General features: G+C 49.2%; 1 pseudogene across 1 annotated transcript; it reads left to right on the forward strand.

Annotated features, from left to right (window-relative positions):
- Positions 1-2,715: 2,715 nt before the first annotated feature.
- LOC309620274 (melanoma-associated antigen B1 pseudogene) lies at positions 2,716-13,776 on the forward strand (annotated as a pseudogene). The gene is made up of 2 exons: positions 2,716-7,151; positions 10,917-13,776. The product of its transcript is annotated as a melanoma-associated antigen B1 pseudogene (transcript).
- The last annotated feature ends 1,070 nt before the right edge of the window (positions 13,777-14,846 follow it).

The raw sequence follows: 14,846 nt of genomic DNA on the forward strand, positions 1-14,846 counted from the left end.
TGAATCAGCTGTACGTATACATATGTCCCCTCCCTGCTGGACTTCCCCCCACCCATCTAGGTGGTCACAGAGCACCAAGCTGAGCTCCCTGTGCTGTGCAGCAGGTTCCCACTAGCTATCTATTTGACACATGGTAGTGTATATAGGTCAATCCTAATCTCCCAATTCATCCCACCCCGCTTCCCCCGTGTCCACACGTCCGTCCTCTCTGTCTGCGTCTCTGTTCCTGCCCTGCAAATAGGTTCAACTGTACCATTTATCTAGATTCCACATACACGTGTTAATATACGATATTTGTTTGTCTTGAGTGTAATCTGGCAGAACTCCTAAATGGGGAAAGAGTTTGGTGGTGATGAAATACGTGAAAATCGGGGGGTATTTTGGGCGGCAGGGGAATTATTGGTCCTTGACACAAGTTCTGTAAGGTTTGATTTGCATGCTGGTGAAATCCCTGCCTCCACAAATGAAACAACATATTCTCTGGTAGGGAACATTTACTCAGGGTTACTTGCTAAGGAGCACTTTGGTTAATTCAGCTTTCTTTGTCCTAGAGGACCGCATAGTCTCTGACATCTCCTGGATAAAATGAAAAATTCCTAGAGATGAGGGTAGTTTCTTCTGGTATGAAAATAAGCATCATAATAAGTGCCATGCATGAAAGACCCAAACATTGCCAGCCACTGTGCCAGGTGCTTTACATATATCACACATGTTCCGACAGTTCTATAAGATGAGGCTTATCAAGAACCCACTTGGCAGACAAAGAACTTGCAGTATTCTCCAGACTGGTAAAGTGACAGAACCGGGAGTACAGCCTGGTCTGAATTCCTCCAGAGCCCATACTGTTCCACTCCTCCCAGCCTGAGGCAGCCCTTCTGTCTCTTAATTCATTTCTCTTCTCACTGCTCCATGATGTCTCTCAGGCAATAAGAAAGAGGAGCTTGTAGCCAAAATACTAAAAGCAGGACTAAAGAAGGAAGGTGAAAATGAGAATCAGACACAACTTGGGGATTGTCTGTGGGCTTCGTTTACCTAGGATCCTCCTGCCCCTCGCCCCAGGGTTCCCTGAGAGCTGACTGCCCCGGTCCCGGCACGTGTGTCCGGTCCCTGCACTTTCCCGCGTTACGGCGCCCTTCCCCTGGGTCTTCCCCAGTCAGTGTGCCCTCGTGTCCAGACTGGAAGCTGACCTGCTGGCCAGCTCTTCTCTGCGTCTTCCTCTGGAGGCTGCACTCAGCTCCCAGAGGAGCAGACAGCCCACATCCCCTGCCCTCCCCGGACTCGGAGCATCCCGACTCCCTGCAGATCCTGTTCCTCACCGTGGACCCCTGTGACAGCAGCTGCCCTTTCCATGTAACTGTTCACTTCAGACAGTGACGTTTAGACACCTCCTCATCCCCACCGGGTGCCTCCACCACACTCTCAGTGTTTTCAAACCTGCTGGTGACTAGACTCTGATTGCGTATGGACGCTACAGGGCCTTGGCTTATAACCCCAAGTCTAGGGAGGCCTTTTTTGAAGCAACGTGATATTTGCAGTAGGATTTTAATGCAACGTCTTCTTTGAGTCTGGCCATTGAATCCATACACTGATGCGTGAACTTAATTAAGTGGTCAGAAACCAAAGCCTTCTTCCTAAGTGGTAAAGGAGGAGGGACCAAGGAAATCACTGTGTCAGCAAACATGTAGTGAGGCTGAATTCCTAAAAGCCCATCTTGGAGTCCTTCCCGGAGGTGGAAGGTGGTTCTTTGGCAGACGTGCTAGCTTTGAATAAAAAGGAAAAATAGTTCGCCATCCTCCCAGTAATTCTAGTCTGTATCTGTCCCAGGGAAGATGCTGTTTTTTCAGTATGCTTAATGGCACCTGTTTGTGTGTTCAGGTGTGTTCAGTCAGGTGGTGGGTGGCTGTGATTTTGACCATGCAACCAAAAGTTAGGAGAAAATTCCCGGCCTACTGAGATTACACAGGTTACTGCAATTGGCAATGCAGAAAGGTACTGTTGAAAGCCCTCTCTGCTGAGATTTACAGGGTACTTTTGGAAATTAGATGTAATCCTGTATTTGAAAACATCTCTTACATAGTATGCACAAGAAAAATATTGGTGAATTTCAAGGTAAATTTGGCCTTCTCAGAAACTCCTCCAAGAAACTAAGAGGGTTGTTGTCATAACCAATTGCAATAGTTGCTCTTTATTGAGCACATACTATATACCAGTTTATGGGAGACTGCAGACCTCATCCACATGCTGTCTTGCTCTCCTTGGGTTCCTGGGGAGACTATATTCCCAGTCCACTTGTAATTAGGAAGGGTCACCTCCAGACCAAGGCACGAGGGAGTCAGTATGGCACCTCTGTGCTTTCTCTTCCATTCAGCAGCAAACAGAGAGAGCCCGTGTCGAGCCACGTGATGTAAACAGCCTGGATCTCGGAGTCATCTGTTAGCAGTGAGCCTCTGCCAACCTTCCTCAGGTTTTATGTGCACAAGAAACAAACTTTTGTTGTGTTAAGTCATTCAGATATCAGGTTTTCTCTGTTGCCTCAGTTAGCAGTTACTTCATCCGAGAGATACACAACTACTATTTCTACTGTTAGGCTCATTTAAATATTTTGATGCCAGAGCTGATCACAGCATAGATATTCTTCTTATAAAAACTTCTTACACACATAAATCACAATCTCCCCCCTTACAACACTGCTCCAAAATTCAGCCCCCTTTTCAAAAGTAACCACAATTAACTGTCTGGTGTGGGTCATTCTAAAGCTGATTTGAGGCTTCTTTGTACATAGATGCGCTACAAAAATACGTTGAGTTTTTAACACACAGGGGCAACAGTGTACATATTATTGTTCTGTGACTCGCTCTTGTAACTTAATGGAAGTGAATGCAAGATCTTTCTGTGACAGCACTTATAAGACCCACCTCACTTTTTAAAACTGTCATCACCATTAGAAAAAGTCCCGGCCAGCCCTCTGGTCCTAAGCTACAGCGTGAAGTAGAGCCCCCTCAGCCAACCTGTAGATCTGTGAGAACAAACAGTTGTTGTGTTAGGATGCTAAGTTTTGTGGCTCTTCATTAGGCAGTGGAAGTTGACTAGTAAGTACATGAAGGGCTAGCAGTTCATATTTTAATTTTTTATGTTCTTTGTCTTCCACAGGGAGCACATACTATTCCTAAAAATATTTTTAAGGTTAAGAAAAATAAACTTCAAAAGGCATGAGAAATTCTAATTACAGACGTTAGGGAAGCTCTCAAAATGGGAAAAATAAGCAAATAATTGACAAAAGAAGAGTGAAATGACGCATGACTGTTTCTCCTACAAAATGAAAAGAAAAAGATTACCTATAGACTATTCTCTCTCAAGATGGTGGATTGATACAGAGAAATTTTATATCAGAGGATAAATTCCTGATAGTTCCTGAGTTTCAACATAGTTCTGGAGCATGTTTATCTCACACCATCTAGAAAGGCAATATGTAGTACGTAAGAGCATGAGATTCTGGAAGCAGACACCTGGTCTTCCAATCCCAGCGCTACCATTTACTAGTTGTGTAATCTTGGGTAAATGCCGTAACCTCTTTGTGCCTCTTTTCTTATCTGTAAAATTGTGATGATAATAATACCTAACTGTAAGATTATTTTGAGAATTAAGTGTAGGGCATTCAGCACAGCGCCCACGAATTCATAAGCATTATATATGTGTTAACTATTATTTTATTATCAGAGCATTTTGCCGAGTTTTCATTGAAGAATTAATTGACATTTAATACAGGAAGAAAATGGGCCCTATAGATAACCTTAACACTTAAAAACTAAAATGTAGAAATAATAACCTTCTGAGAGGGAATCTGTCACACCTGTAGTCCCTAAAGCACTATAGGACGATTTCCCTTAATATTAATTAGGTCAATAAAAAGTATTAATGTTTAAATACAAGCCATGGTTATCAGAAAAATGTGTTAGCCTTAATACTTCATTCCCCATTTGTATAGGATAAATGAGGTAATTCAAAAGAGAGAGATTTTATTTTATTTATTTATTTATTTATTTATTTAAAATAATTGACATATGTTACATGGAGCTTTTATTTATTTATTTACTTGTTTATGGCTGTGTTGGGTCTTAGTTTCTGTGCCAGGGCTTTCTCCAGTTGCGGCAAGCGAGGGCCACTCTTCATCGCGGTGCGCGGGCCTCTCACTATCACGGCCTCTCTTGTTGCGGAGCACGGTCTCCAGACGCGCAGGCTCAGCAATTGTGGCTCAGGGGCCCAGCCGCTCCGCGGCATGTGGGATCCTGCCAGACCAGGGCTCGAACCCATGTCCCCTGCATTGGCAGGCAGATTCTCAACCACTGCGCCACCAGGGAAGCCCCGAGATTTTATTTTTTATCATTAGTAGTATATAGCTAAGCCGTGAAGAACTGAGGATGTGGTCAGCTTTGACCACATCTCGGACTAAGTGAGATTTAAGGATTGTTTGGTATCCAAGGATACCTCTTAATGTAATTTCTATAAATCTGAGGAGAAAAGAGATTGTGATGATCTCATTTGAGAGTAATATGTGGAAGAAGGACTGGAATACATTGGAAATGCTGCAGAATCAAAGCATTGTTTTCATGTATATTTTATAGTTTTTAAGTGATTTTTTAGCTTAATTTTTTCTAGCTGGAACATTTTATGTCATAATTACTAGTCTCATAAGAAATTTCATTTTTATTTATACAGATATTTGGAATCTATGATTAGATGTGTGCGTTTAGGCCAGTTGGACCTCCTTTATTTTACATCAATGTACTTTTGGAATTTGGTATTCTCCTTTTTCAAGTATAATGCATATGTATCTGGCACAGCTTCCTGCTTGACTCTATTGTTGTGCCTTATGTAAAATGACATTTCGTTTGCTTCTCATTGATTGGAATCAATAACATAAGTCATAATTATGTCCTGGAATAATATGTATTTCTAGTCTGGCTGCACTGTAGGTGGTGGGATGTGGCCTGGGAAGCTAATCATCCTTTAGCGTTTCTTTCCACTTGGCGAAGGGCACCCAGAACGCTAAACAATCGACTTCATAACTAAATATATAGGGTAAAGTTGCTTAAAAATTGGGGTCTCTTGTACTAAGGGGAAATGTTAAGACCACTCTTTTTGCAAAACATAAATGGAGAACTAAGGCAAAGATAATTCAATCAGAATTTGTATCATCACCTCAAGATTTCAAGCCAAACTACAAGACTAGTACACTGTAATGTGTATACGTGTTGTGATGTCAATTTCCAATTCAAGTTGACTCTCCATTTTATTGATCTGATGAGCACATTTGTTAGCTAAAGCCAAAAGACAATGCAGGTTCCCTGTCAGACTGTTATGATTGAGAAACCCCCTAAATTGTTTGGACTTATTGGCTTAATTATTCCACATTTGGGAATCCATGGAAGGGCCTCTTTTCTGGAACACTGATGCATATGAAACTGTTGTGACTGTTCTCTCCTTTGCAAAATATTCTACTGCCTTGGCTTCTGTATTAGTCAAGATGAGCTAGGTTATGTTAGAGTGACAAATTAATCCTGAAATCTCAGTGTTTTACCACAGCAAAGGTTTATTTCTCAACAACACTACATGTTCAATGGGTATGGGGGAGGGAGGGGCATTTGGGGGTTTTCTCTGGGGCTCACCTATTCATCAAGGCAGGGGAGAGTGGACAGAGAGTCTCTAAAGGGCTCTTCTCTGATTCGGCCAAACCCATCACTTCTTCTCCCATTTCATTGGCTGAAACCAGTCATAAATCCTCAGTTAGCCTCAAGCGGTCTGAAAAACGGAGCTTTCCATGTGCCTAAGAAGAAGGAATATAGAATTGGATTTGGTGAGCATAGCACTGTCTGCTACAGTTTTTAAGACACTGCCCTGTCCTGGTTCTTCTACCTCTCAATCTGTTTTTTTCTCTGTCTCCTCAGTGGACTTCTTTTCCATCACCCCTTGGGGAACTGGTGCTCCCCAAGTTACCATATCCGGTCCACTATTTTTTTTTCTCCCCACAACTATCCCCAGGTAACCTCATCCACTCCTCCAGTTCTAACTGCAAACTGTCTGCTGCTAACTTCTAGATCTATTATCCCAAGCCCTGACCTACCCACAAAGCTTTAAACATAAACCCAACTGTGACTGATTCAAGGATATCTCAAACTCAGTGTGAAAAAATATAAACACGTGATTTTTCTCCAAACCTCATTCCTCCTCTTCCTGTATTCTTTGTCCCAGTTAGTGGCAGCATCACGTTTCCAAGTCTAGATTCCTCCCTATCATTCCCACCTCTTAATTTTGTATGCCATCTTAGCTAGGCTCTGCTGCACAGTTGTTTAGTCAGTTATCAGTCTAGATGTCCACTGTGAAGGTATTTTTTAGATGCGATTAATAGTTAACTCTGTAGGCTTTGAGTAAAGCAGATTACCACCCACAGTGTGACTGGGCCTCATGCAATCAGTTGAGGGCCCCAAGAACAAGGACTGAGGTTTCCTGAAGGAATTCAGCCTCAAGACTGCAAGACAGGGACTTCCCTGGTGATCCAGTGGCTAAGACTCCGTGCTCCCAATGCAGGGGGCCCCGCTTCGATCCCTGGTCAGGGCACTAGATCCCACATGCATGCTGCAACTAAGAGTTCCCATGCCGCAACTAAAGATCCCGCATGCCACAGCGAAGACCCGGTGCAGCCAAAAAAAAAAAAAAAAAGAAAAAGAACAGACTGCAACACAGAAACCCTGCCGGAGTTTCCAGTATGCCTGCCCTGCTATACAGACCTTGGACTCAAGACTGTAACGTCTGAGTTTCCAACCTACTGGCTTGCTCTATGAATTTCAGCGCCCTGACTTCCCGCCACTAGGGCCTCGGGGAGGTGAGGGCTTTGTTTGGAGGCTGGAGGACTGGGGACCATAGAGAGAGGGCTCCCAGGCGCCGATAGACGGCACCGGCAGGACGCAGGGAGCGCTGAGCCCCGAACAGTGGGCGGCCCCGCCGAGTCCCGCCCCTGCCGTCAGCCCTCGGAGACCCCACGCAGGGCCGGATGCGGCTCCCCCCGACTTCCGCTTCGGAAGCGAGGAGCCCGAGCGGCAGCCGCGGCGTTTGTTCGGCCGAGCGTCGGTTTTCAGGACTCGTCCGGAGCCAAGGTGAGGCCCCGAATGTAGCCTGAAGGGACCTTCCCGACCCCCTCCCCCCATAACAAAGGGGACCCACCCGCCTCGCGCCCCTGCCTGCCATCAGCAGCGTGGGCCCCTGATCTGACGTCTATGCCCGAGGAGTCCTGTTGGAGTCGCCGTCTGGAGGGCCTCAGGGAGTGGAGGGCCTTTGTCTAGAGGGGGCCGCTTCTTAGGCACAGGGTGTAGTCTTGTCCCCAGCAGGTGAGAAGGTGGGACCTTCAGAGCTAATGAGGGTCCCTCCTTCCGAAAGACGTGACTGCGCGGAGCCCCCGCCCGCCTTCGCTCGTGCGATGCCCTAGAGTAACTCAGGCTGCGAGAACCCCTCACTTCTGCCTGGGGTGGGAAGTGGGGTTGGGGGCTAGGGGACGTTCGCGTCGAGAAAGGCCTTTCTATAAAGGGGGCAGGACTTCCCTGGCGGTCCAGGGGTTAAGACTCCTCGCTTCCACTGCAGGGGGCGCGCCTTCGATCCCTGGTGGGGGAACTAAGATCCCACCTGCCACACGGTGCGGTGCGGCCAAAAAGGAAGGGCGGGGGCATGGACCTAGAGGGTGTGATGTACGCCAAGTGCAGTAAGTCAGACCGAGAAAAACAAATGCTGTATGATTTCGCTTACATGTGGAAGCTGGAAAACAAAACAAATGAACGAACAACAGAACAGAAACAGTTATAGATACAGAGAACAAACAGGTGGTTGGGGGGAGGAGAGAAATTAGGTGAGGGCAACTAAGAGGTACAAACCACCAGTTACAAAATAAATGCGTAATGGGTGTGAAATGTAAACAGGTAGGCGGGTGGATGGATGGATAGATAAGGCAACCCCGTTAAGCTTAGGGAGGAGACTTGGCCCTAAAAGAAGCAGCGGTAGGACCATGAGTGCTAGTAAGCAGACCTCTCCTCAAAGCAGGGAACTGCACAAATCAGCAGCCCTGCTCTCAGATCTGGGAGTCCCCAGATAAGGTAGCCGGGATGTGGAGGCCCCGACTCCTCTGGTGGGAGCTTCGGTCTGAGGCATGCAGATCCGGGTCAGTGGAGGGAGGAATCCCAAACCCTAGCCGGACTGGACGCCCAAGTCCTGAATGAGGACTGAGGGAGCCACCAACTCCAGAACAGCGGGGTCGGAGAGTCCCACCCTTGCTGTTACCAGGCATAGCCGAGCCCCAGATCAGCTTTGGCAGAACGAGGCTCACTCTGACTGTAAGCTCAGGTCCCAGGAAGATGAGGACCTTTTCTGACGGTCATGGGCTCACGTCAGCAGAGGGCAAAGTCTCAGGCAGGGTGCAGGGTCAAGGCGAAGATCCTGAGTGAGGAAATGGAGACTGCTCCATACCCAGTGGAGAGAGCTGCATCTAATGCCGCCTCCCTCTGCCCTCAGCCCCGGGAGGCCCCGGGCGGAGCTGGCAGGCTCAGGTGCCCCCTAACTTCTGCCGGTGGGCTCTGAGGGAGATGAGGGCCTTGGTTTAAGGGCTGGCTGCCCGGTTCAGCAGAACAAGAGGAGTCCCAGGCCACGATAGATGTCAAGGCACAAATTCTATGTGAGGACTGAGACAACCAACTCCCCCAGAACAGAGGAGACCACACAAAGTGCCGCCTCTGCCTTCGCCCTGGGAAGCCAGGTTTAGAGCTCTCAGGCTGAATTGCCCTCTCGGTTCCTCCAAGGGTGGTCTCAGGGACATCAGGGTTTGGGTCTAATGAGAGAGGCCTCATTCAACATAGGGAAGAAGCCTGGTTCCTAACAAGAGTCAAGGTGGTAACACCGAGTGGAGATGAGGGAACCCCACCCAGAAGGAAGTGAACCACATAGAATCTCATCCCTACTCTCAGACCTGGGAGGGAGACTGAGGCATGGTGAGCTGATGAACATCACTCACTCGTCCCCGGCCCATGGCAGGGAGGTGAGGCACCTCGTTGATGGGAGTATGGGCTCAGGTCAGCAGCCGGAGGCTTTCCAGGTAATGCCAGGAACCAAGGAGAGGACCCTGAGAATTGAGGGGACCAGCTACACCACAGTAGTGAGGGCAACAGAATCTCTTCCTGACTGTCAGCATTGGAAGTCCACACACAGTTGTAGCTAGGGAGACAAGAAAATTTTCTTTCTAGTGGGTCTCGGGGAGTTGGGGGCCTTAGTATGAGGGGATAGACTTCAAGTCAAGACACACAGGATGTCCAAGTCCTGCTATGAGTCGGGGTGAGGACAGTGAGGGATGACGTAGATGAACACCCACCCAAAGCAGTGGGGGCCCACAAACTGCCACCCCCCTCAGCCCTGGGAAACCCCAGGTAGAGGTAGCCTGATGTGTCACCCCTCACTTCCAGCCCCAGGGACTCAGGCAGACGTGGGCCTTGATCTGAGGCCAGAAGACTCAGGTGGGCTGAGGGAGGAGCCTAGGTCCCGTCTGAGTGAGGGCTAAAGAGGCCAACGATGCGGGAACAGTGGGGTCCCGCGGAGTCCAGCCCCTGCTAGCAAGCCAGGGAGGTCATGGACGGGGGTGACTGGAAGTGGCTCACCCTTTCTTTCATCTTGGGGATCTCAGGAGGGTGAGAATCTTAATGCGATGCAAGCGAACTCAGGTCAGCGGAGGGAGGATTTCCAGGATTTGCCAGGACTCACGCAGAAGATGCTGAGGACCGTGGGGACCTGCACCCCATGCCAGCGGGGGCCCCGCAGAGTCCCTCTCCATTGTCGTTCCTCGGCGCCCCCGGGCACACATGTCAGGCAGAAGTGCCCATCAGTTCCCCACTCAGAACTCCCAGGGAAGTAAGCATCTTGGTCTGATGGGTCAGCAGAGGGAGGAACCTGAGACCCTCCCCTGAGCGAAAAATGGGGACCGTGAGCGAGGACCACACGTTATAGGGCCTCAGCCTGCCTGCTGCAGCTTTCAGCCTCTGGAGACTAGGGGCACTGTGGCCGGGTAAGGCCATCCTCACTTCCACCGTTCGGGCTCAGGGAGCTGTGGGCCTTACTGTGAGGAAATGTCCTCAAGTCAAGAGAGAAAGGAGCCCCCAGATCCTCCCAGGAGACACAGTGGGGGCTGTGAGTGACGACTGAAGGTAGCACACCCCCCTTCCACCGAATCAAAGGAATAGGAAAGAGTCTTGCCCAGTCCTCTGCTCAGCCCTTGAAGGCCCAGAGCATGGTTGTCAGGCGGAGGTGCCTCATCTCTCTGTATCATTTCTCAGGGAGATGAGATCCTTCGTCTGAAGGTGCCACACCAGGGGCAGAAGGGGGAGGGGGGGCGGATCCCAGACCCTCGGTATCGACAAGATGAGGACGCTGAATGGTTGAGGACCAGCGAGTTCAGGACAGAGCAGGCCCCACAGAACTGTCAGCGCTGTCCACCCCGACAGTGTCCATGACTCAGTTCCTTCTCGTGGGTCCCAGGGAGCTTTGAGGTGGCACCTTTAGAGCAGCACAGGAAAGAGGTCCCGGCCCTACCAAGAGTCGATGTGACAATCCTGTTTGTGAACGAAAGGGACCCGTGGAACCCAGAGAGGGCCTACCCTCCCAGGATCTGTGGTCACCGCCGTCAGCCACAGGCAGGGCTGGCAGGCTGTAGCCTGAGGCTCACTCACTCTCACTTCTTACACTGGGTTCTCAGGGGACAGGCTGACCAAGAACAAGAGCCTAGTGGCTCCTAGAGCAGTGCCCTCAAGGGAACGTGCAGAGCGGCCTTCTTCAGGCCAGGCTGGTGCCTCCCTGCTGAGGGTGCTCACGCCCTCTCACCTTCCCTCCTCCAGGTTCCAGCATCACCTGCTCTCCTGCCCACTCCCCCGCTTGCTGTCCCTGCGCATAGTCATGCCTCGGGGGCAGAAGAGTAAGCTCCGTGCCCGTGAGAAGCGCCGCCAGGCCCGGAGGGAGACCCAGAATCTCGGGGGTGCCCAGGCCCCTGCAGCAGAGATAGAAGAGTCGCCCCCCTCCCCCACTTCTGTTTCTCAGGGTACTGCCCCGAGCTCCCCTGGTGCTGGCACTCGCCAGGAGCCTCAGGGAGCCCCAGCCACTAGCTCTCGTGCTGCAGGGGTTTCATGCCCAGGATCTGATGTACGTGCCAAGGGCCAGGTTAAGGCCAGGAAAAATTCCTCCCAGGCCTCAGCCTCCGATGAGAGCTCTCGCAGAGATCCTCTAACGAAGAAGGTGGGAATGTTGGTAGACTTCCTGCTGGAGAGGTATCAAATGAAAGAGCCCATTATAAAGGCAGACATGCTGAAGCTTGTGAACAAAAGGTACAAGGGGAAGTTCCCTGAAATCCTCAGGAGAGCTGCTGAATGCCTGGAGCTGGCCTTTGGTCTTGACTTGAAGGAAGTCAAGCCGAGTGGTGATTCCTATACCCTTGTCAGCAAGCTAGATCTCACCGATCAGGGGAGTCGCAGCAGTGGCGGGCGGTTTCTGAAGAATGGGCTCCTGATGCCTCTCCTGGGTATGATCTTCGTTAATGGCAACCGCGCCTCTGAGGAGGAGGTCTGGGAATTCCTGAATGTTTTGGGTATTTATGATGGAAGGTGGCACTTAATCTTTGGGGACCCCAGGAAGCTTATCACAAAATGTTTGGTGCAGGAAAAGTACCTGGTGTATCGTCAGGTGCGCAACAGCGATCCCCCACGCTATGAGTTCCTGTGGGGCCGGAGAGCCCGCGCTGAAACCAGCAAGATGAAAGTCCTGGAGTTTGTGGCCAAGGTCAACGGTACCGTCCCCAGTGCCTTTCCACTCCATTATGAAGAGGCTTTGAGAGATGAGGAAGAGAGAGCCCGAGCCAGAGCTGCAGCCAGGGCTCCTACTCGTGTCAAGGCCAGTGCGCGTTCCAAGGTCATGTCTAGCAGTTCCTCCCACCCTCAGTGAGGTCTGAGGCAGCTTCTTCACTTTGTGTTTGACCAACGCTGCCAACCCTTTAAGTAGTGAGAGGCTAAGCTGGGGCTGGAAAGATCATAATATATCTCTTCTTTGTGTCCCTGTTTTACACTAGTATCTTTCAAATGTTGTTTCTTTCACTAGAATGTTTATTTAGATTCAGAATCCAAGTTTACAAATGACATGGATCACAGATTTGTTGTTGTTTATCGGGTTTAAGAGTAAGAGTTTTGGTACTGTGTAGTACGATTTGAAAAATCCTTGCATCTTTTTGGGGTTCTGGAATGAGATAATATGGCTTTGGAATAGGAATTTTGTTGGCAATGTGAAAGAATGCTGTGGTTTTAAAATGGATGAAAACAAAGTAAAGTTTAGTCAAATTTTGGTTTGTCTTATTCACCTTTGTCTTTCTCTTTGTAAAATTCAAAGGTATACACCTAGATGTCCTTAGCTTATTCAAGAATGCCGACAAAATTAAATAGTAATAAATTACATTCCTCACTCAGTGCCTCATTTATTCCCATCTTTAATTGAGCATCTGCTCTTTGGAAGGTTCTGTGCTGGTAGTGATGGTGCTAAGATAAAAAAGACCCTGCGCCTGCCTGTAGATGTTTAGAGTAGAAGAGCAGCTATTATGTAAGGAAGGTGGTGTGATGAAAAAACCCAGTGAGGGTGGTGGGGAGAGAGTCCAGATGAGAGCAGTGAAGTATAGCTTGTCTTAGCCGGAACACTTTGAGGCTTGGTGTTTTGCAAATCCCTCCTTGGGAGGTAATTTTGGGTTGGCTGCATGGTGGGCTAGATGAGGCTGTGATGATGGTGAGCAGGGGCCAGACCCTCAGATGGTGGGCCTCAGAGTTGAGAGGCTAAGCCTGGAATGAGAAACTGCCCTCAACAGTTACTTTGGGATTGTGAGTAAACCAGAGAGAATCTCCGCCTGGAGAAAGAATAGAAGGGGTCCAGTGCTTTTGCCCGGGTGCAGGTGAACACAGTGCACCAACAAACCAGGTGTTTTATGCATATGGTCGCCTTTGTGGTGGGATGCTGAGAAGCCCCTGTGCTGGCACTCTGCGCCCTGAGCTGGAGGAGCCCCAGCCCGCTCCATTAATTCGTTATCGGGGTTTTTTAATTGGAGTATAATTGCTTTACAATGTTGTGTTAGTTTCTGCTGTGCAACGAAGTGAATCAGCTGTACGTATACATATGTCCCCTCCCTGCTGGACTTCCCCCCACCCATCTAGGTGGTCACAGAGCACCAAGCTGAGCTCCCTGTGCTGTGCAGCAGGTTCCCACTAGCTATCTATTTGACACATGGTAGTGTATATAGGTCAATCCTAATCTCCCAATTCATCCCACCCCGCTTCCCCCGTGTCCACACGTCCGTCCTCTCTGTCTGCGTCTCTGTTCCTGCCCTGCAAATAGGTTCAACTGTACCATTTATCTAGATTCCACATACATGTGTTAATATACGGTATTTGTTTGTCTTGAGTGTAATCTGGCAGAACTCCTAAATGGGGAAAGAGTTTGGTGGTGATGAAATACGTGAAAATCGGGGGGTATTTTGGGCGGCAGGGGAATTATTGGTCCTTGACACAAGTTCTGTAAGGTTTGATTTGCATGCTGGTGAAATCCCTGCCTCCACAAATGAAACAACATATTCTCTGGTAGGGAACATTTACTCAGGGTTACTTGCTAAGGAGCACTTTGGTTAATTCAGCTTTCTTTGTCCTAGAGGACCGCATAGTCTCTGACATCTCCTGGATAAAATGACAAATTCCTAGAGATGAGGGTAGTTTCTTCTGGTATGAAAATAAGCATCATAATAAGTGCCATGCATGAAAGACCCAAACATTGCCAGCCACTGTGCCAGGTGCTTTACATATATCACACATGTTCCGACAGTTCTATAAGATGAGGCTTATCAAGAACCCACTTGGCAGACAAAGAACTTGCAGTATTCTCCAGACTGGTAAAGTGACAGAACCGGGAGTACAGCCTGGTCTGAATTCCTCCAGAGCCCATACTGTTCCACTCCTCCCAGCCTGAGGCAGCCCTTCTGTCTCTTAATTCATTTCTCTTCTCACTGCTCCATGATGTCTCTCAGGCAATAAGAAAGAGGAGCTTGTAGCCAAAATACTAAAAGCAGGACTAAAGAAGGAAGGTGAAAATGAGAATCAGACACAACTTGGGGATTGTCTGTGGGCTTCGTTTACCTAGGATCCTCCTGCCCCTCGCCCCAGGGTTCCCTGAGAGCTGACTGCCCCGGTCCCGGCACGTGTGTCCGGTCCCTGCACTTCCCCGCGTTACGGCGCCCTTCCCCTGGGTCTTCCCCAGTCAGTGTGCCCTCGTGTCCAGACTGGAAGCTGACCTGCTGGCCAGCTCTTCTCTGCGTCTTCCTCTGGAGGCTGCACTCAGCTCCCAGAGGAGCAGACAGCCCACATCCCCTGCCCTCCCCGGACTCGGAGCATCCCGACTCCCTGCAGATCCCGTTCCTCACCGTGGACCCCTGTGACAGCAGCTGCCCTTTCCATGTAACTGTTCACTTCAGACAGTGACGTTTAGACACCTCCTCATCCCCACCGGGTGCCTCCACCACACTCTCAGTGTTTTCAAACCTGCTGGTGACTAGACTCTGATTGCGTATGGACGCTACAGGGCCTTGGCTTATAACCCCAAGTCTAGGGAGGCCTTTTTTGAAGCAACGTGATATTTGCAGTAGGATTTTAATGCAACGTCTTCTTTGAGTCTGGCCATTGAATCCATACACTGATGCGTGAACTTAATTAAGTGGTCAGAAACCAAAGCCTTCTTCCTAAGTGGTAAAGGAG

Source organism: Balaenoptera borealis, assembly GCF_965194805.1.
Source record: "Balaenoptera borealis genome assembly, chromosome: X".
Lineage (NCBI taxonomy): Eukaryota > Metazoa > Chordata > Mammalia > Artiodactyla > Balaenopteridae > Balaenoptera > Balaenoptera borealis.